General features: G+C 33.8%; 1 non-coding gene across 1 annotated transcript; it reads right to left on the bottom strand.

Annotated features, from left to right (window-relative positions):
* Positions 1–832: 832 nt before the first annotated feature.
* On the bottom strand, positions 833–941 carry LOC117031415 (U6 spliceosomal RNA). Its single transcript, XR_004424553.1, has one exon. It is a non-coding gene; the product is annotated as a U6 spliceosomal RNA (small nuclear RNA).
* Between the last annotated feature and the right edge of the window lie 20,536 nt (positions 942–21,477).

The following is a 21,477-nucleotide window of genomic DNA, read 5'->3' as shown; positions in this document are numbered from 1 at the left end:
CTTATGGGAAGAACTGACCGGTAATGTATGAGTAACCATGCGACATTTGTGTGACTAATATCTATCTGAACAAGCACATATTGTTATATGGAGTCAATACATTTTAAAATGAGTATACTGTACCAACAATAATTTAAACCAAGTCTCCTTCTTCAGTTGCACAGTATTTTGTCTCAGTTAATAGTATCTTTTCTTGTGGAACTGATTCCCTGAAGAAAAATCTGGATTATTGTGGTATCTTTAAGTGAACACACTTAACAGCAAGCATATTTCTGTTACATGGTAAACATCAGAAAATTGTAAGAACTTATTTTCACTTTCAGTAACAATTCAGCAGTAATGGTTAGTTCTCCTCTTAGAGGTAAACTTGGTTGTGATTAAAGATGACAAAAAAACTATTGCTAGGGCAGTTTGCTTACTGAATCATTTTAACAACTTTTATCCTCCTTTTTTACTTTCCTAAGAGAACGAGTTCTTTCTTTACCAACGAAGACCTATTCTTATCCATAATATTACCTTTGTCTCCAGAGTGACTTTTAGAGCATGACAGCTTCATCAAAATTTCTCAAATTGTATTTCTTTTTTGTGCTTTCCAGAGCAGGGGATTCTTACTCTTACTTCTAATTGAAAGTGAAACACGATGCTACATAACTACCTGACAGAGTGGTCATTGTAATCCCACTAGAGTTAAAAATCCATCCTTTTTTTTTTTTTTCTTTCCTTGCCAGGTACAGATACTAGTAGTATTAGATGCCTTATTTTTAGAAATAAAGGAAAATACTAAAAGAAGGATTCAGAAATGGATGTGAGAGGGGATAGTTTATATTTCATAACATGACTGATCCATTTTGAAGGTATTTTACGTGTCACCCTTGCACAGGGGCCATGCTAATCCTCTCGTATCGTTCTGATTTTAGTACATGAGTTCCTGAAGTGAGCACGATTGTAAAGATATTTTAATTCACATGTAAATGTTCCGGAATATTCCATATAGTACTAAGCTGGGTCCTGAGGGATTTCCAACACAGTGAGCTGGTCCAGCTTTTCTGCTATGAACCCTGAGACCCTTGTTATAAATATGACCTTCTCAGTCCAGACTTCCTTTTCTTTCATGGTAACGTCCAAAATGATAGGGCAATGAAGAGTTAATGTTGCGAGCATGAGTTGACAAAACCTTGCACTTTTGAAGTCTCTCAGGACATGCCCTTGACCAGCTCCTGAGAGAGAAGCGCTGAGCCACTGGAACATCCCAACTCAGAAGTGTTTTTCTATACCTGACGCTTTGTCCACAGCAGGTAGATTATACTAATAATGCCATTTATGGTAAATGCTTGTTTTTGTTCACTTGGAGTCCTAGGCCATGCTATATTAGTTTGAGGTCAGGGGGGCTGAAGATTTAGCAGTTAATGTCACTAACACAGGCATTCCATGGGACTCCGCTCAGTGTAGACACTTACAAGTTTGGGTCTGGTTTCCCCAGGACTCTGCTTTATGTGCCTTTTTCCTTTGCTGATTTTAATCGGTATCCTTTTCCCGTAATAAACCCTGAGAATAACAGCTTTTCTGAGTTCTTGGAGTCTTTGCAGAAAATCATTGAACCTAAGTGTGGTCTTGAGGATCTCCAGTGATCTTTTTCCTAAGGGAAGATCTTGGTCTTAGCCAACACACTTATTCCCTAAGGTCTGCTTAACTTTTGAGTCTCATGGAAAAACAGGGTTTCAAACTTTTTTTAAAGGTGCTTGGGTTCCTTACTCAACTGGGCCCTAGATAGGAAGGAACAGAGAAGCAACCCAAATAAAGGAGTAATGTCACTTTATGCCCTCTCTTAAGGGCAGGGGTTGCCTATGCACCCTATGTTAATATAAATAAGGAAAGATGCTCAAATAAGTTTACCCACAATAAAATTTGTGCTCCACGTTGATTTCCTATATCCACCTATAAAAGTGGCTGGTAATTTTTTTCAGATAATGAAATTTCATTCTGAACTCAAATTTGTTCAAAAACATCAAAGAGGATCTAATTCATAATGAACCATTAGCTTCCCCTTCACTCCCAATTTGCTCCCCTGTAGCCTCACACAGACAAATTTCCAAATTCCTTTTTTGGTATTATCATTATTATTATTATTATTATTATTATTATTATTATTATTTACCTCCTGAAGTATATGGTTTATATAGTAATTACTGTTAAGACCCAGAATACAACTTCAAATCACCACTCAATGTAAAGAGAGAGAGAGAGACAGACAGATGCTATAATCCTATAAAAATGTAACCTAGGTAGCAATATCCCATAGCTATTTTATTAATTATAAGGAAGTCATTAAATCCAACCCACAGACAAGAAGAGGGGATTACTATCAAGAAGTAGGATCATTGTGGTCCATTTTAAAAGCTGTTTACCAAGCAGGTACAAATTCTCACTAATTTTCTTTCTTCTTTGAAAATTACGAGAGTTTACTCACTCTTTCACAGTTCCGCTCCTATCAAGCTTCCCTTTATTTATTTATATATGCATGCATGCATGTATGTACTCATTCAAATCGTGTCATTTATCAAATACCTCCTATATAGCAAGCTTAGATAGAAGTCAAGAGAACAAAGAAGGATGTGACTCAGTTCTTGTCACAGAGAACACATATCTAAATAGGTATCTGCATACATAGTGAAAATTAAACATCAGTAATAGTTTGCCAAATTGTGTAATAAGGATTCCCACGTTGGTGTTCTTTCTTCCTTCTGAATTGGTATTTGAGCCCTAATACAGGGCTCCAATAAATCAATCAATCACTCAATATATAAATATATTTTTATCACTGAGGATATGAAAAATATAAATAAAAATATAGTAATAGTTCCTGCGACAATGTGCTTACCATTAATACTACATTTTTATTTTTGAGTAGAGGATGGGTTATATTTGCCATCCTTTGAAAGTCATATTCACACACATAGCAGTGCTAGTCCCTATAGCCAAAATGTGAAAACAACCCAAATGTCCATCAGTGGATAAACAGATAAACAAATTGTGGTATATTCATACAATAGAATCTTATTCAGCGATACAAATGAAAGGAGTACTGACGCATGCTACAGTGTGGATGAACCATGAAAATGTTATTCTAATTGAATGAAAGCAGACACAAAAGAGCGTACCTTATATTTTGGAACTACATAAAGGTGGTAGTTGCAGTATACTAAATGTCACTGAATTGACACTTTAAAATGCTTAATTTTTTGTTATGTGAATTTTATCTCAATTTTAAAAATGAAGAAAAGAGAAAGAAAACACACCCAAGTAGAATGCTTTTATTTCAAAGGGCCTGATTCGCAAAAGATAAACAGCCAGGAACAGCAATCTATGAGAAGTATTTTAGTTTCCCTTTTCTTCAAGTGGAAGATTTGGAACTCGGAGCCTTTAACTTCGGAAGACTGAGCATATCTTGACCCTCAAAGTGGATCCCAGAATTAAAGTGCTCTGTTCTAACAAGTTCTGTATTTTAAAAATGCCTTACCAAATGTTCTTCAATTCAATGTCCCTAGAACTGTGCCCTCCTATCTCTAACCCCTTTTCACCGATTAGTGTTCTGTGAAACTGAAATGATTCCTTTTAAATCACAATTAACAATCATTGTATGTTGATTAAGTTATTCTTCAGATTTTTCTTAACAAAAGTCCTGAAAGTTGGTTGTGAAGTAATTAACGAAACAGAATCCTCTCACTTTTAATATAACACTGGGGATATCGGAAAATAAACAATAAGCAAGTAAATCAGTTATTTGCAGAATACAATCTGTGTTATAAAAAAATTAAAACTCAATAATAGACTAGAGAATGCATGACAGACAACATTAAATATGGTATTTACCCAAGTTTCTCTGGTGAGGAGATACCTGAACAATGATGGGAAGAAATGATTAAAAGAATCAATGTGGGGTGGCCAGATGTCTCAGTTTGTTAGAGTGTGAGGTCTTAACAACAAGGTTGCCGGTTCGATTCCCACATGGGCCAGTGAGCTGTGCCCTCCACAACTAGACTGAAAACAATGACTTGACTTGGAGCTAAGCTGTGCCCCCTATGACTAGATTGAAAATGATGTGATATCCTGGAAAACACACTGTCCCCCAATATTCCAGAATAAAAAATAAAAATAAAGAAAAACAGAATCAAATGTGCAGAGACCCAGGGGAAGAGCAACCAGCGAGGCAGAAAAGAAAACCATATTGTGAGATAAGAAGGACGTTGGCCTGTCCCAGGGATATAAAGGAGGCCCGAGTGATAGGAAATTAACGGGAAAAAAAAGAAAAAAGAAAAAAAAAAGTAGAACACAAGGGTAGACTAGACAATACACAGAAGCCAGATCCTACAGGGCAGGCTTAGAAAGGGTGCTTTAGTTGAGGTGTTAATCTTGCCATAAAAACTAGATGCAGTGCTCGGAATTAGTTACTAAACATTCACTCTGTTGTGCTCTATAGGGTCTAGGAAGAGAAATAAAATGTGGCAGGGAAGAGCACATTTTAAATACCTGAAATGTGTAGAAGCAGTATGTGACTTATGATTGGCCCTAGATAAAAACTTCAGGGAGGAGCAATGTAAACTGACGCACATAGCAGGAATTTCCTTCTTCCTTCATATGACTTCCTTTTATTGTACCCTACCTTTGGACCGGTTTCCGTCGTTCTACTTAAATTTTCATTTTGGGGTTCCATGTCAAAATTGGGGATCAGCCAAATTTCCCGGCAACAGTCATTTGATGGCCTTTGTTTCATTCCGGCAATGTATTTCAGAGAATGAAAAGCAGTTCCTTTAAGAGAGCAGCCGCTAAATTTTCTGCTGACTACTGGGGGCTGTTTTTTGCAGAGTGAGTGCTCTTATGGAAAAGTTCAAGTCCTCTGTTTTCAGCCAGCTGAAGGAAATGGTCATTACATGTAGAACCATTCTTATCACTTCTCCATTACACATTTTACTCTCAAACTACTTCCGCAAAAATCTCCATCCCAGCCATGTGCTGTAAACACCTACCAAAATAGGCAGGATAAGTGACCTATGTTGTGATAGGAAGGACAGTCTTCAGAAATAAATGAGCACTCTGCAAAAACACCAACTACTACTCTGAGTTTGGCCCAGTGGATCATTTCTCTCAAACTGGGGAAGATCACATTCATTTTTTCAAAGAAATATACCACCATAATGCGTTTTCAAAATGGATTTTAAAGTGGCTGTGTGGGTGCCTGTCTTGGTAGTATGTGAGAGGTAAGGCTCCTCAGTTTGAGGTTTTATGTCAACAGAAGCAGTCTCTTATTTCTTTGCAGCAATAGTTTAGGGAATCATAAACCATCTGTAGTATTTAGTTTGTATTCATTGTTTTCATAACAAATATATTGCATGACTGTTTGCCTCCTGTGAAAGAACTCAAACACGATGCAAATGCACGGATTTAAGAGTTAAAACCCATTTCTCCTTCCACAGTGGTCATCTAGCAGTCCTACTATCCTATCCAGTGGTAGTCATTAGTGCCATTTTGATGTTTTTTCTTCCATCTTTGCATACACACCCACAAAAACATTTAAATGCACACACATACTATTTCATGTGGTTATTTTTGAACATCAGTTGAAAAGGTTGTCATCTTCATAAGACCATACTGTGAAGATCTGTCTATGAAAGTAAGTATAAACCAACGTCATTTTTTTTAAACTTTGCTTGAAATTTCAGGTGTGCATGCCCCATGATTTAACTTGCTAATTAATTAATCTATTGATAAGCATAAAAGTTGTTTAAAATTTCTCTTCTGGCAAGATTTCTTACGTCATGTTTTCATATAATTTTTCTCTCTAAATAAAATTTAAGACATTGTATCCAAACTTCGCACCATAACCACACCTAGAACTTCACTCTAAATTTCTAAATAAATGGAAGTAAAAGGATACTATCATGTACACAAATTTCACATAACAAATCTGCTAAAATACATCACCCATTATCCTATCATAGAAATTCTGCAGTTAGATTATTTTCAATTTTTCATAAATGTGTTTATTATAAATACTTATTACTAATGTTTTATGAATTCATGATGTGGGTTGAAAACAGTGTGTACAAATCTTTTACATGAAAATTATTTTGCTTCTGTTACTATAATATCCAGCAGATGGGAGACACTGGGCAATTCAATAAAATGAGAGAACATATTGTTCAATTTAGCAGAGCATGGAGAGGTTACATTTACCAATCATTTGCCAAATAGATGCTAGGTGACATATTAAAAATAAATAAAACCAATTAATTATGAAAGTAAGAAGAATAAATAATTAACACTGCAGAATACTGGAGAAGGGAAAGCTCGCCTAGTGCCCTATCCCACTCACCAGAAGACTAATCTTCGATCTTAGGGGTTTTCTTTCCAAATACATGACAGACGGGCATCTAGCCTGATGCAAAGCCAAGGCATCGATACATTGTTCCTTAATAATAACAACAACAGCAATAAAGTTTAACTAGAAAAATATACAATATGTTTTATAACTTTTATTCGATATTTAAAATGTAGCAAAGTAAAAGAATATAAAAATGCTCTATAAATGTACATCTCAGGTATTTTGGTTGTCATTCTTGAAAATTACATATTAGAAATACATCAGATTATAAAAAATACATTACAGAAAAATATAAAATACAAGGCAAATGCATTCTTCCTTGTCCCCTATCACCAGTTCCTCTGAGTTCACAATAATCACCCATAAAAGAAAGGTTTTGTTTCTTCTTCAAGAAAAAACATATAATGGTATACAAAAACATTACTCAGACATACATACACAGGCACAAACATACAAATAAAATATTTAATTAAACGTATATGTGTATGTATAAAGTATCTTTTGTTTAGGACTGTAGTGCTTTTAATTCACTGGCCTCTTGGGATATCTTGAATCTAGTCATCTAGTGTTCAAAATTTTAACATAATTTAATGCTAAAAGTTTGGAGCATAATAATATATTGAAATTTGCTTCTTGTTAGAGCTGACAAGGAATTTGGTAGAATACGTTAGAGGGAAACATTTTGTAACTACATGCTGGAAGTGTCTTCTTACATATAGTATCGTTTTGTTAACATGGCAAATACCAGAATTTTACACAAGAAACTAAAAATTCGGCTATGTATTATCTTAGGGCTCTTTCCTGTAAGTGCGGGTGTGGTTCACACTATATTCTATTAAAAGTATTTGCTTTTTATTGAAGCATAATTAAATTGCATAGATTTTAAGAGTACAGCTCAACTAATTTTTACATATGTATGAGTATGTATCATGTAACCACCACTCAGATTTCCCAAACCCCAGAAGATAGCTGTAGCCTCTCTCTCCTCAAATGTCTCCTCAAAATTAATTACACATTTGATTTCCATGTAGATAGATTGCTTTGGCCTTTCTTGTTCTCCATATAAATAGTATCATCCAATATGTATCTTTTTATACCTGGCATCTTTTGCTCAATATTTTGTTTCTAAAATTCAGCCATATTTTTTAATGTAACTGAAATGTATTCCTTTTTTTTACTGTGATGTATTATTACTTCTCTGTATAAATATACATTTTTTTAAATATATGTTAATATGAATAAATATGAGGGATATTTCCAGAGGTTAACTCTCATGAATGAAACTAATCTTAATGTGTATATATATATATAATGTATATATAATATATAATGTATATATAATATATAATAAATAATGTAATTATACACACACACACACACACACTAACACACACACACACTTACATACGTATCTTAGTGGAATTCCTGATTTATGAGACACACATCTGTTTAGCTTGAGGAGTTATGGGCAGTTTTCTAAAATGGTTTTTAACGATTTACATTCCCTTGAGTAACGTATTAATTTGCTGCATATCCTTGTCAGTACTTGATATTCTCAGTTCTTTTAACTGTAGTCATTTTTGGTAGTTGGATAGTGTTATCTCATTGTGGTTTTAATTTCTATTTCCATGATGTTTAACTATGTTGAACACTTTTTTATACAAATATTAGTTAACTTTCCTTGTAATTAAGTTGTTCAAGTTTTGGCATATTTTATATTAGGTTATGTCTGTTTCTTACAAATTTGTAGGATTTACTTATGTATTCTGGAAACAAGACCTTTGTTAAATACATGTCATAACAAGTACCTATTACTTTAATATTTCTTGGCTCTCCATTGCTTCTGAAATCTCATGATTTTCTTCTGAGGGGACTTATTTGCTTGAGGAGTACACATTTTAGTGATCCCTCTATCAGAGGAACTGAGTGGCAAACTTCTTGAATCCTTGTGTTTCTCAAATGAGAAAGAAATATAGTTCTAAATTTAGAGTCATTTTTCCTCAGTAACTCTAACCTAAAAATTCCTATGAAATAATTGCCATACATACATTTGATAAAGAATTTGTAGCAAGAAAATATTTTTAAAAACCTTCAACTAAATATAAAATACAAGTTTAGAAAATGGGCAAAAGATGAGCATGAGTCCTTCAGGAAAGAAGATATACACATGGACAAAAAGAACGCAACACTAAATTAAATTAAAACCACAATGTTATACTTGCTCATAACCAGTAGACTAATTCCAATTAAAAATCTGTCCGCACCAAGTGTTGGTAAGAATGTGGAACAAGTTGGAATCCTTATACACTGACGGTGAGAATATAAAATTGTACCACCACTTTGCAAAATTGTTTAGAAGGTGCTCAAATAGTTAATCATAATGTATGAAAGGACCCAGGATGCTACACTCAGGAAGATGAAAACACATTCCTACACAAAAGACATGTATGTGAAGATTCTTAGCAGTTTAAGCATGACAGTGAAAAGGGGAACTCCACCTAAATGCTCATATAGAGGTAAGATGGTCAATGGACATAGCACAGAATATTTAACAGGGAACAAACTACTGACACAGAGAACATCATGGATAAATTCCAAAATCTCCACATTGAGTTAAAGAAGCCAGGCTGAAGACCATGTATTGTATAAGTCTATTACATAAAATTCTTTAAAATGCAAACTAACTTGTAGTTATATAAAGTAACTCAGTGGATTCCTCAGAGATGGGTTGGAGGGGGTGATGACTGCCAAAAACCAAAGGAAATCTTTTGGAAATGATAGAAATATCCTGTATCCAATAATGGAGATAGTTTCACAAGTGTATACCATCTTCAACCCTCAATGAATTGTACATCCTAAGTCACCTAGTGTATCATATGTAAATTATACTTCAATAAGTCAGCTTAGAAAAAAAGAGGTTTGGAAGAAGACATTGCATTAACATATGTAAGGAACAGACGCAAAGAAACAGTAGAGATTTTCCATTCAAATAATGAGAAAATATATAAATCAATTTTACGTTATTAAATTTGAAAACCTCAATGATGTGATCTATGTTCTAGAAAAATATACAGGAAATATTGAAATGAGACTGTAATTCAGTGTCACCTCCAAGTCACTATTCCAAATGGGTATTTGGTTAAAAAAGCCTTAGTATGATGCAGATACCATTACAATAGAGAACTAAAATGAAATAACTACAAAGCAAGCAGAACCAGGCTGAAAATAAACTGGATGAGACAAACACAAAAATAGACCTTTTCATCGCAATAGTATAAATATTACTAGGAGAAAGTATTGGAATCCCTTATATACATACTCATATGTTATGTGTGTATATCATTGCTAAGACTTATTTTTCTAAGAAGTCCACATTATCTCATTCAGGATTCACAGTGACCCTGTATATTAGTTTCCTAAATCTGTTATAACAAAATGCCTTAATACAACATACATTTATTCTCTCACCGCTCTAGAGGCTAAAAGTCTAAAATCAAGTTTTCAGCAGGGTCTCACTGCCTCTGGGGGCTGCAGGGGAGAATGTACTCTTTGCCTCTCCCAGCTCTGGGAGTTCACTCATGGTCCCATCACTCCAACCTCTGTTCCTATGGTCACATTGCCTCCTCTTCTCACTCTTATAGGGACACTTGACATTGGATTTATGTCTGACTTACGTGATCCAGGATCATCTCATCCCAAGATTCTTACTTGATTACATCTGCAAAGACTGTTTATTTTTATTTACTTTTATTTTTTCCAAATGATGTAACATGCATAGGTCCCAAAGATTAGATGGTGGACATATATTTGAAGGACCACCATTCCACCTCTTACCCTCTGGAAGGCAGGTATAACCATCACTGCTTTATTGAAGATGTAAATGAAGCTATTGTGGTTTAGTGACTTAAAAGAAAGATTTCACAGCCTTTCTGTGTCAAATTCATTTTTCTGGTCAAAGCAACGATCATAATTCAAATGCAAATTACAGGAAATACTGGTAACAACCTGGACTTGTGATTAGCATCTAAAGTGGGTCTAGGGCAGTCTTATAGGACTGAAATTACAGTAATAATGTTACGATGATGATGATGGTGATGATGATGAAAACATGATGAAGATATACTGATATTGGCAACTTTTAACATTGATGTCAGTCTTTCTTAATGTTCAATGTACTTTGACCCATTCACTGCTCACAAACACCTATGACAGTGCTATTGCTATTGTCTCAATGTTTAAAATGAGAAAGTTAAGGCTGAGGTAGGCTAAAAAACACACCCCAAATTATACAGTTACAAAGTACTACAAGTTAGAAATATAGGTTTCATTGTCATCAGAGTTCACTCACTCAACTACATTGATTTAATACTCTCTTTTCCCTTTTTCTTGTTCTTTTTAAAACAAGCACGTTAGTACTGTTGCTATCATGTTTGGTTCCACATATTGAGTAATTTGTCAATATTCTATAATTGTTATTCATTTTGGATCACTAACTAAATAACAAATGTCACTTCTTTTTCAAGAAAAATACATGCTGTCATCTTGTAGAAAAATGGGGGCTGATGAAAAGGGGGAAAAATAGAACTAACCTCTTTCTGAACTTTGGTTTGTATCAATATATTCAAATTGTTGTACATGTTTAGCTACCTAGCTCTCTATCTCGTATGTATCTCTCTCTATCCATAGATTTGTTCAACTTATAAATTATTGATTATTCTAAGATGACATGTGAAGACAGGATGAAAAGCAGTAAGAAGTAGCTTTTTTTTGTTCCTCCTTACTGCCAGTTGAAAAGTAATACAACTACTTCTTGAATCCATGAATGCACGAATAAATTCACAAGCAATTATTTACTAGTCTCCTATGAGTTTTTAGTACTTAGTGTGTAAATACATTGCTCTACAAATTCAAGATGCTCAGGGAAAAAGGGAATTGGAAGGCTTATGAGATAACTCTTGTCATAACATTCAGAGCCTTGCATGGAATCCATTCTGGTAGCAAAATGTCAGCCAGGGTTTGAAGGTCATAATGATACAAAGTAAACGGGAATCAACAATTGGAATTTCAGGTTGGACAGGAGTATTTGGAACCTAGGAATTAAGAAGCCCTTGAGGGTAGAACAAAGGGGAAAAGAAGGGAAGCTGGAGAAATACAAGATGAGCTTTGATGATCCCCCAGGCAAGCATGAAGCTAGAGGCAGTGGTAAAGCTCCATTTAAAAGCTGTAGTTTCAGAGTTATTTTCCTCAATACTGCTTAGCACTGTAATTTTATTAGCCACTGAACTGAGACAAACATGACTCCAGCAACTCAGTGTAAACTGAACACGTTCTAGCAACTCCCATGAAAAGTCACTGCATTCTAAATGACACATTGCCACTTGCAGCATCAGAGGGAAACATACTTTTGCTGTAGGGAGAAAATCACGCTCACTCAAGAATATTTAATATTTAGATCTTTATAGCCTTAAAGGCTAAGACCCTTTCATGACGCCTGTAGTTTTGTAACTTTAGTTTGTAACTCTAAAAATCTTCAAACAATTTAAATTTTTCAAAATGTGAAAACTTACAGGTATAGGTAATTTTTTTCAGCTACCTCTATTAGTATAAAATATATCAAGTATATAAAAAGGATACATTTACATGTTTAAATTAGTATTATTCATTTTAAAAAAGTTGCATATATAAAATACTAATTCTATTCAAGAACTCAAATGAAGCAGTAATATGGAATAGTGAATTTGTTCAAATATTAGTTGAAACAACTGGACAATATAGAGTTTTTTCCAGGACATAGATATTAGACAATTCCCAGAAATACCTGTATTAAATTATACTATGCTTTTGAAATTAAAAAAAAAAATCAAAGTAAATTATTAGAATTAGAGGTTTATCAAAGTTGATTGATATACTTTTCTGCCTCATCAGGCTATGGTAGGATGTAATGAAGACATTAGGACAGAGTAACAGGGAAAAGTGGCTGGAGGAGTCCGAGACCTAGTGAGAAGGTGGTCAGTTCCTGTTTCTATTTACTCAGTCAACCTTTGACTGCCCTGTAGGTACACACAACAACTGGGATATGTGGTTGGGATATTTAGGTGAAATTGCATCACAATTTAGCATTTTGCAATAATTACCTAAACCATCAAGTTGATAAGTACGTTCTATATGACATTGCACATTCTGACTGGTGAATGCCAGTCAGAAAAAAAAAAAAAAAAGAAACACACACACACACATACACACACACACACACACACACACACACAGAGGGTCCCAAAAATGTATACACATTTTAAGAAATGAAAAAACTGTATTAAAATTGTAATACTCAATATATACCAATAACAAAAGATGAATACAAGTCATGTGTATACATTTTTTTGGTTCCCCTGGAGTCATAAAACATGACTCACCTAAGTTATGGAACATTAAATTTATGAGGCCCTAGGGGCCATGGAAACAAGCTACACTTTATTGCTCTCTCTTGCAAGGTTTTTTTTAAATTTATACCATTCATTTCTTCCAGACTGAGGGGAAAAAAGTGAATGTTAACCACAGTGGTCTCTGGTGTGTGGAATCCTCGTATGTCTTTAAATCTTTATAAATAACAAAGGAAGATGGGTACTACTCAAATAAAAATAGCGCCTCAATAAATAATCATGGAAAATAGAAGGATGTATCCCCATTACATTATTGTCTTAAATTGAAGTGTTTTTTTTCTTCTCCATGTAATTACCTTCAATAGTCTAATGAAGAAAATATAACAAATGATATGTGGTTGCCACAGCAACATTTCATATATATATATATATATATATATATATATATATATACACACTTTTTTTTCCATCTTCTTTGCTTTGTTTTAATAGGATAAAAGCCTCTCTAATAAATGTAATTTTGCAATTTTACTAGTTCCAGTTTCTGGGTTTGCTTCATTATAATGAATAAATTTGGAGAAGGATATATGTCCCAATAATGGAATACATTCATACTTAATTACTTGGTGGAATTATTTTGAAGACATAATGCTGCCGACATTATAATGTTTTCCTACTTCATGAGGTAATTAATAGCACTGTTTATTGTTCTATAAGTTTTCTCTTTTGACAGACATAATTTGTTAAGTAAATTGAATGCTAAAATGCATATGGACTTACCAGATACCAAATAATAAAGTATTATCAAGGATTTAATGATACAGAAATAGCTCTGGAAAAAAATAGTACTCTGATGCAAATAGTTGCCATGGTGATAGCTTGAACTCACTTTGTGATTTTTAAAATAATATATTTTAAGAACATGTGAATTTTACTAACTTTTTTAAAAAATCTAGACTACAACAGATTTACTAAAAGCAAACAAACAAACAAACAAAAAACCTTAGCATTATTTCCAAGTTTTAATATGTTTCTATTTCATATCAATCATTTGGGTATTGACTTACCTCACCAGTGGAGTTTGATACTCACAAATATGAAAACTACATGAAATGGTAGAAAAGATTTATGTATTGCTTGGGGAATTGGACTAAATCACTTCATGTCATTATGAAAACCAAGGCTCTATGATTATATATATATAATTTAATCAAAAGCAAGAAAACTGGCAGTGTCAAAGTCAAGGTTAATTATTAGAAATGCTTACAGAAATTTTAAAATACAATTAAAAGCTCAACAAAAGACTGAGTGTCACAGATATAGTAGACAATAAAAAAGGATTTATTACAGTAGAAAATTATTGATCAAATTATGTCATTTATCCCATCCTCATTTTCTTAATATATGTTGAATCCCTGCAATAAGTAAGCTTTTAGGAATATTTCCCTGCAATATGTAAAATTGAAAGCAACGGAACATATATTGTTTAAACCTAGTAGATTAATTATACCTGTGGGGATACAAATCCTTGTGTTGAAAAGCAAGCATTTCTTCTGAAAAGTGGTAATAAAGGATGCAATAAAAAATGCAAGGCATTACTTCCTACATCAAATGTTGGAAAAGTCATCTAAGAATATTGCCATACATAGAGGAATGATTCAATAACTGTGTTAAATGCTTTAAAGTGATGCTATGGATGTGCTTCCATATATTGGTGCCTAAAAGGTCCTCAGTAAAAACTTTTTGAAGGAATGAACTGATAAGGCTCTATTTCCACACTTTTTAACATCGATAAACTAGTGTATTCTCTGTTTTCACTGACCAATAGATTGATCTGAAATGAGTTACCAATGATTTGGTTAAACACACACACACACACACACACACACACACACACACACACACAGCTAATCTTAACTAATAATGTTATTTGTTTAACATTTGTCTATATGTTTAGAATTTACCTATCACATTCTTGTCAATTGATTCATTTGATTTCTATAAAAATACTGAAAAATACCATAACTTGAATTCCACACATTGAGACAAGGAAGCAAAGTAGTTAAGTTTCTGAACCAAGGTAACTAAGGTCTCCAATCCAAGTCTTTTAATTTAAAGACCCCACACATTTGCAAATCTAACCTTTCTTTCACGTCACTTTAGTTTTATATATTGTATTTTATGATTTTAACATATACTCCAAAATTTCCTTTGCCTCTTTAACAGAACTGTTGTATAACAATCCTTCAGGTAAGTGCCAGGATTTCTGAGTCACCTCTGATATGTTACTAGTTCAGTGGTTGGTGTTGAGAAGCTCTCTAATTTGTGTGAAAACCTATAAGTCTCGGTTGATTAGGCATTCTACTGAAATCCTCTAAATAAAGTTAATATTCTTAAAGCAGAATAAAATTGTTACTAATAATAGGCAAAAATACTACATAGAAACACATATTCTGAGACTCTAGAAATTTATACTGATTGGAATCTGTTATTATTCCCCTGCATAATCTCAGGCAGAGACTTCAAAAGATGGCGTTTGGGAGTGAGAAAGAAATGAGGCTAATATTGAAGGAAAAAGATAAAGAAAAACATAATAATATTTATTGAATCAAATATATGCCTTTCATAGTGTTAAGCTTTTCCTCTGCAATTAACCTTTGAGATGATCATTTGGACACCCATTATGAGACAAGGAGAATGAATGGGGCATAAAGAGACGAAACTGACTCATAAAACATCATCCAATTACTTGGTAACAGCCTTGAGATTTAAGCTTAAATTTTTCAAATTCCAAAGCTCTTACTGCATTGCATGCTCACATTTCATCATTTACAAAACAGGCGTGCATGTGTAGGAGGCTTGGGGGCTGGGGATTGAAGATGTATATAAGTTATTTAATCTTCACAATAATGCTGAGAAGTAAGCATTTCAATTATCACCCCCGATTTATAAATGAGAAAATTAAATTGCAGAGATAGTTATGCTGCCAATAAGTGAAAAAGACAAGAATAAATCTTCCCCATCTATTAAGAACACTACTGATTTCTGACAAAATTTATATTAGTAACGTAGAAGAATGTCTGAAGTTTCCCAACTCACAATAAGCACAGGCAGAATAAGCATGGGGACAAGTAAGCATTTATGAAGTCTGCATCTTGATATAGAAAGGTTTTCATGAATTTATAGCTGTATAGTCTACAGATATTTGACACAAGAAAAATGTGAACACAAAAGCTAAAACATATTTCTCATTCTTTCTTTTCCTTTATATGGAACACTGATGACTGATTTCTAATATACTTCCGTATATTCATTCATTTATTTACCTCAAAATATTTATTTCATGTTCAGGTTACAAAGAATATGTAACTAAATAAGCCAATGAATATGTAAATATAGGTCTTGGAGCCTATATTTTAAACAGAAACAAAATAAACAAGTAAATAAGTAACAATACATACGAGAGTAACAATACATGAATGGAGTTTACCAAAACAGAAATATATGGTGAAAGCCAGAATGGGGAAAGGATTGCTGCAAATTTATGTATAACATCTAATGACCACACAAGATGACTTGAAAGAATTGGTGCAACAAGTCGTGCAGGTACATGAGCACAAATATTCCAAAATAGAAAGAATAACAAATGAAAAAATACTTGAGAAACAAGGAGAAACACAGAGCACTTTGAAATGGACTATTCCTGAGTATTAGGAGAATGGATCAGAGAGGTAATTGTGGGGGAGGCAGACTTTGTAGACACTAATAAGCCATATACTTAAGCCATATACTGAGTGAGATGAAAAGAAAATGGAGTGTGTTGAGCAGAAGACTGCCATCTGACATATTTTAGAGATTCACTCTGACTGCTGTGTTAAATAAAGTAAATACATAATTCATTTGAGAGATGATAGAGACTCGAACTATAGTGGTGGTTATAAAGATGGTTTGAAATTTAAATGTTATAAAAATAGACATTTGTTGATTCATAAAACGTAGGATTTGTGAGATAAAGAAGCATCAAGAATATGTCCAAGATATCCAAGATCTGAACAACTATAAGAATGAATTGGTTATTTATTGAGAGAAAAAAAATTAGAGTATAGGAGCAGAGGGAAATGGGATTGGGGATACATTGGGGGCTTAGCTTTAGCCATATGTAGTGTGAGACACACATTATATATCAAAGTGAATAGTTCATCACACAGCTGAATATATGAATCTGAAGTTTAGAAAACAAATCAGAGCTGGAAATATACATTAGGGTCTGTCAATATATTGATGGCATATGAAACTGTAAGCCTAGATGAAATTGCCAAGGGAATACATTTTGATTGAAAAATGAGAAAAAGTTCAAAGATAGAGATTTGGAAGATAATGATGAACCAGCAAAGGTAGTTACAGGAAAAGTCATTAAGGGAATGTAGAATTCCCTAAGAATCCTGGGGAATGTATTGTCTTGGAAATCTAGTGAAGGCAGTATTTCATAAGAGGTGTGATGAACTATCCTAAATGCTGCTGATAAATCAAGTGGGAAAAGAGCTGAGAACTGATGATTGACTTCACCCTCACAGACATCATAGGAGATCTTGGAAATAGCAGTTTGGTTACAGAGTAGGGGTTAAACTTGACTGGAGTGGTTTCAAGAAAAAGTGAGAGGAGAGAAATTTGAGACAACACATGCAGACGTTTTTAAACCTTGCTCTAAAAGGAAATGGAGTTGGTGATGATGATAAGCAAAGTCAAGAGGTTTTGTAGATATGAGAAATATCACAGCTTAGTATATTTATATGACCATCAGAAAGTTTGCATTAAGTGAGAAAACTGACCTTACAGAACAAAGAGAGAGGGGAACTAATAATGTCCTTGAGGAAGAGATAACAGGTAGAATCTCATGGAGGGTTGGTCTTCAATAGAAGCAAATAGAAAAGAACTAGCAGTAAAAGAAAAATAGTGGTAAAAGAAAGAACAGTCATATAGGCTTTGATATATATAGGTTGATAGACATGGTGGTGGAAGTTTGAGATTTGAAAAGGTTGTGTTTGTGTTTGTGTGTGTGTGTGCGTGTGTGTGTAAGCATTTAAGTTCTACACTCTTAGCGAATTTCAATTATACAGTACTGTGTTATCGACTATAGTCGCCATGTTTTTCATCAGGTCCTCAGAACTTATTCAGCTGATAGCCCAAAGTTTGTACCCTTTTGCCAAATTCTCCCTATTTCCCTCACACTCCAACTCCCTGGCAACCACTTCTCTATTTGTTTCTATGAGTTTGACTTTTTTTAAGATTCCACATATAAGTGATACCATGTAGTATTTGTCTTTCTCTGTCTGGCTTATCTCACTAGTATAATGCCCTCAAAATCCATCCATGTTGTCGCAAATGGCAGCGTGTCCTTCTTTTTCATGGCTAAACATCTTTTATAAAATACCAATGCCATGAGTTGGTGAGGAATTCATGTCTAGGAAATAAAACAAAACAAAACAAAAAAAAAACGAAAAGCCTCATCACTTTTCATGTGCTTTTCCATCTGTGAATTTTCTTACAAGAGTAGAACTACTAATTGTTGTTGTGTTTAATTTGTGTTTATTTGCTTTTATTGTGATTGTTGTTTTGTCATTACAGTGGTCATTCAGTCTTCCAGTTATTCCCCAAGGACAGTTCTTGAAGTTGAACTTTCCCTAGATTTCTTTAGTGTGGAGTGTCTTGTTTCTTCCACTTTCAAATGAGAAATAATAAAAAAAAAAAAAACCCTTTGATTGAAAAAAATATTATATTTTAAAAAGTTGTGAAACAATTTTATTCTTGTTTTAGTCCATTTGTGAAGCTACATCAAAAGTACAATTAAGTGGTGGCTTAAACAACAAAAATTCTTTCTCACAGTTCTAGAGACATGGAAGTCCAAGTCAAAGCATAGCCAGATTTGATGTCTCCGGAGGACGAGGTTGTTGGTTTATAGATGGCCATCTCTCTGTGTCCCCACATGGAGAAAGGGGCAAAGGGACTTTCACAGGTATCTTTTATAAGGGTGTTAATCCCTAATCATCTCCCAAAGAACTCACCTCCTAATATCATCAGCAGAATATCAACTGGGGAATAAGTTTCAGCATATGAATTTTGAGGGTACACAAACATTTAGCATATTGGAATTCTAAAAGTCAGATGAACTAAAAAGTGTATCTTACTAGCATGCCTTCAGTATAAATAGTCACCTAATTCTCCTGCTGTACTCTAATGTTGTTGTATCTGGGCTTTCTCAGAATCGAATTTTTGACTTGTTGACCAAGAAATTAACAGTGGTTTAATGAATGCATTCAGTTTTGATAATTCACACAACCTGCTGTTTGCCACTCATTATTACCAACTGGTCTTTTTTTGTATTCCCTCTGTTTAACAGAAATCTATCCCTTGTAGCATTCCTTTTAAAACACAATTACAGTATATATATATATATATATATATATATATATATATATATATATATATATAATATATACACATATACACACACATATACACTATATTCATGTACAAAATATTAAATGCCATATCCCTTATGATCTATAACACTGGAAACAAATAAACAAACATAGAAGTGTTTGTGGTTTTAATAATAGCTGTGCTTTTCATTGTCATTTTAAGTTCTCAGGAGTAACAGAATTCTGCAATGGCATAATCTCTCGTCCCAAACTCCCAGTGTAAGATGTATTCCCTCACTAACAAAATGATGTTCACTGAAATGAGGGAGAAAATATAATAAGATTCAAACTGGACGATGAATATACTTCAACAATTTTCCTTTTGTTTGAATTTAATTGGTTTTAATTACACTTTGCCTTGCTTTATCTATCAGTGGTGCTTTGAAGTCAGACTTGAAAAGAAAACTCTGAATTATTCTTTCAAGAATATCCTGACGCATATATCAACCTCAGTGATTTTGGACTTCTCTCTCTCAAAATAATAGATGTCCTACTATACTGGAAATTCAATTAAATTACATATTAAATGCATAAGTAACGGAATCCATCAAGACATCTGATTTTGGGGGGGTATCAAATAATAAAATGAATCAAAGCTTATTGAACAAAAGTGACATTTTTTGAAACCTTTCCAGATGTGTCCCAATTTTTTTGTGGTCCCCATTTTCACTTAAAAGTCTGCTAAAACTGCCTTAGGTTAGTTGCTTTGTCAAAAAGTTTCTTGTCTTGAGACCTATTATTCTTAAGACCATCTTTTTCTTTTAGGCTAAATATATACAATTTGATACTTGCAGTAGCATGACAGCTGGAGCCTTGGTGATGGCTTTGGACTAGGACGTTAGTCAGCGTTGCAGTTTTTGTCAAACTGGCTCCATTGTCTGTGCCTCTACAGTCAGCGGGAACCTCCTCTTAGTCTTTAGTTCTATGAGCCACTACATGACAGTCTATTTAATAAAAGGTCACATCTCCACAGCGTAATTGGTCACACTTTATTAAAGCTATACAAAATAAAACAATATAAGAAAACTCCATCTTATCCTTTTGGTCCAAAAGAATCTTTCCACGTTCTTTTAGTCCACCATTAGCGTCTTAATCACACTTACGTAACATCTTTTTTTTTTTTCCTCAAGGGAATATCACAAAAAACACGTTTGTTATAGAATATTTCAGAATTGCAGAAAACTAAAATTGAAGGGGTTTTTTCCTTCATTAATCATAATTCTCTCTCTTAGTGGTAATTTCTCTAAAATAAATTGTCTATGTCTTATTAATGAGAAAAATATTAAATACAGAAATGATATCACATGACAATCCTATATTTTGATTCCTTTATTTTTACCGAATACATAAAGAATATTTTCTGTCATTGAACAATCTCATATATATCATACTTCACAATAATGTATTAAATTATCTACAGGTATATATTAAATTGTTTCAAATATTTCAATGTATTAAAATTTTTGTAATGAACGTGGAGAAATCTTTCTGTCTAATTATTTTACAATGAATCCCTAAGAGATGGCCTTCTGAGACAAAGAATAGTGAATCCTGTTAAGGATTCTAAAACTTTATGCCAAATTTCCCTCAAAAAATAAATTTTTCATATACATATACTTCCGTTAAAAGAATTTAAGAATATCAACTACCCCTAATCCTCACAATGCCATATACAATCACTTTGAAAATTTACAAATTGTTAGCGGAAAGAATGTTATCTGGATTTTCAATCCTTATTTTCTTGACTGCTAGGAACATTGAACATAGCTTAACTGAAAAAGTGCAGTTCTGTGATTTGGGGCAACTGAGACATACCCTGTGAGTGAAATATACAGGTGAGAAAAGGAGCTTAAGGAGTGACACACTGCAAGTAGAGGGCATTATCCAGGCATTGTAACTTTTTAACTTTTGTTTTTTTTTTTGCATAGAAATCTTTTGTCAACATCAACACAAAATTATGAAGAAGCATAAACCAATAGTGGTTCTGCTTGAAGTCAAAGTAGTGAGTCCTGCAGTATCCCCAGCACCTTGGGTCATTTCCCCCCCCCACCCCTCCCTACTCCTGAGGACACTCTGGAGATGACAGTGTCAAACCCTCTCCTGTTCATTAGCTATTTCTTACTGCGGAGAGACAGCCGGACTGCATCCCTGTGTGGGGCAGCAGAGGAGGAAAAATGTCTTTCAAACAAAACTCTTTCCCGATGAGGGAAGAGCAACGTCCAAATCAAAAACGAGTGAA

This window comes from Rhinolophus ferrumequinum, chromosome 11 (assembly GCF_004115265.2).
Source record: "Rhinolophus ferrumequinum isolate MPI-CBG mRhiFer1 chromosome 11, mRhiFer1_v1.p, whole genome shotgun sequence".
NCBI lineage: Eukaryota > Metazoa > Chordata > Mammalia > Chiroptera > Rhinolophidae > Rhinolophus > Rhinolophus ferrumequinum.
Note: the sequence above shows the minus strand (reverse complement) of the source record. Positions and strands in the feature narration are given on the sequence as shown.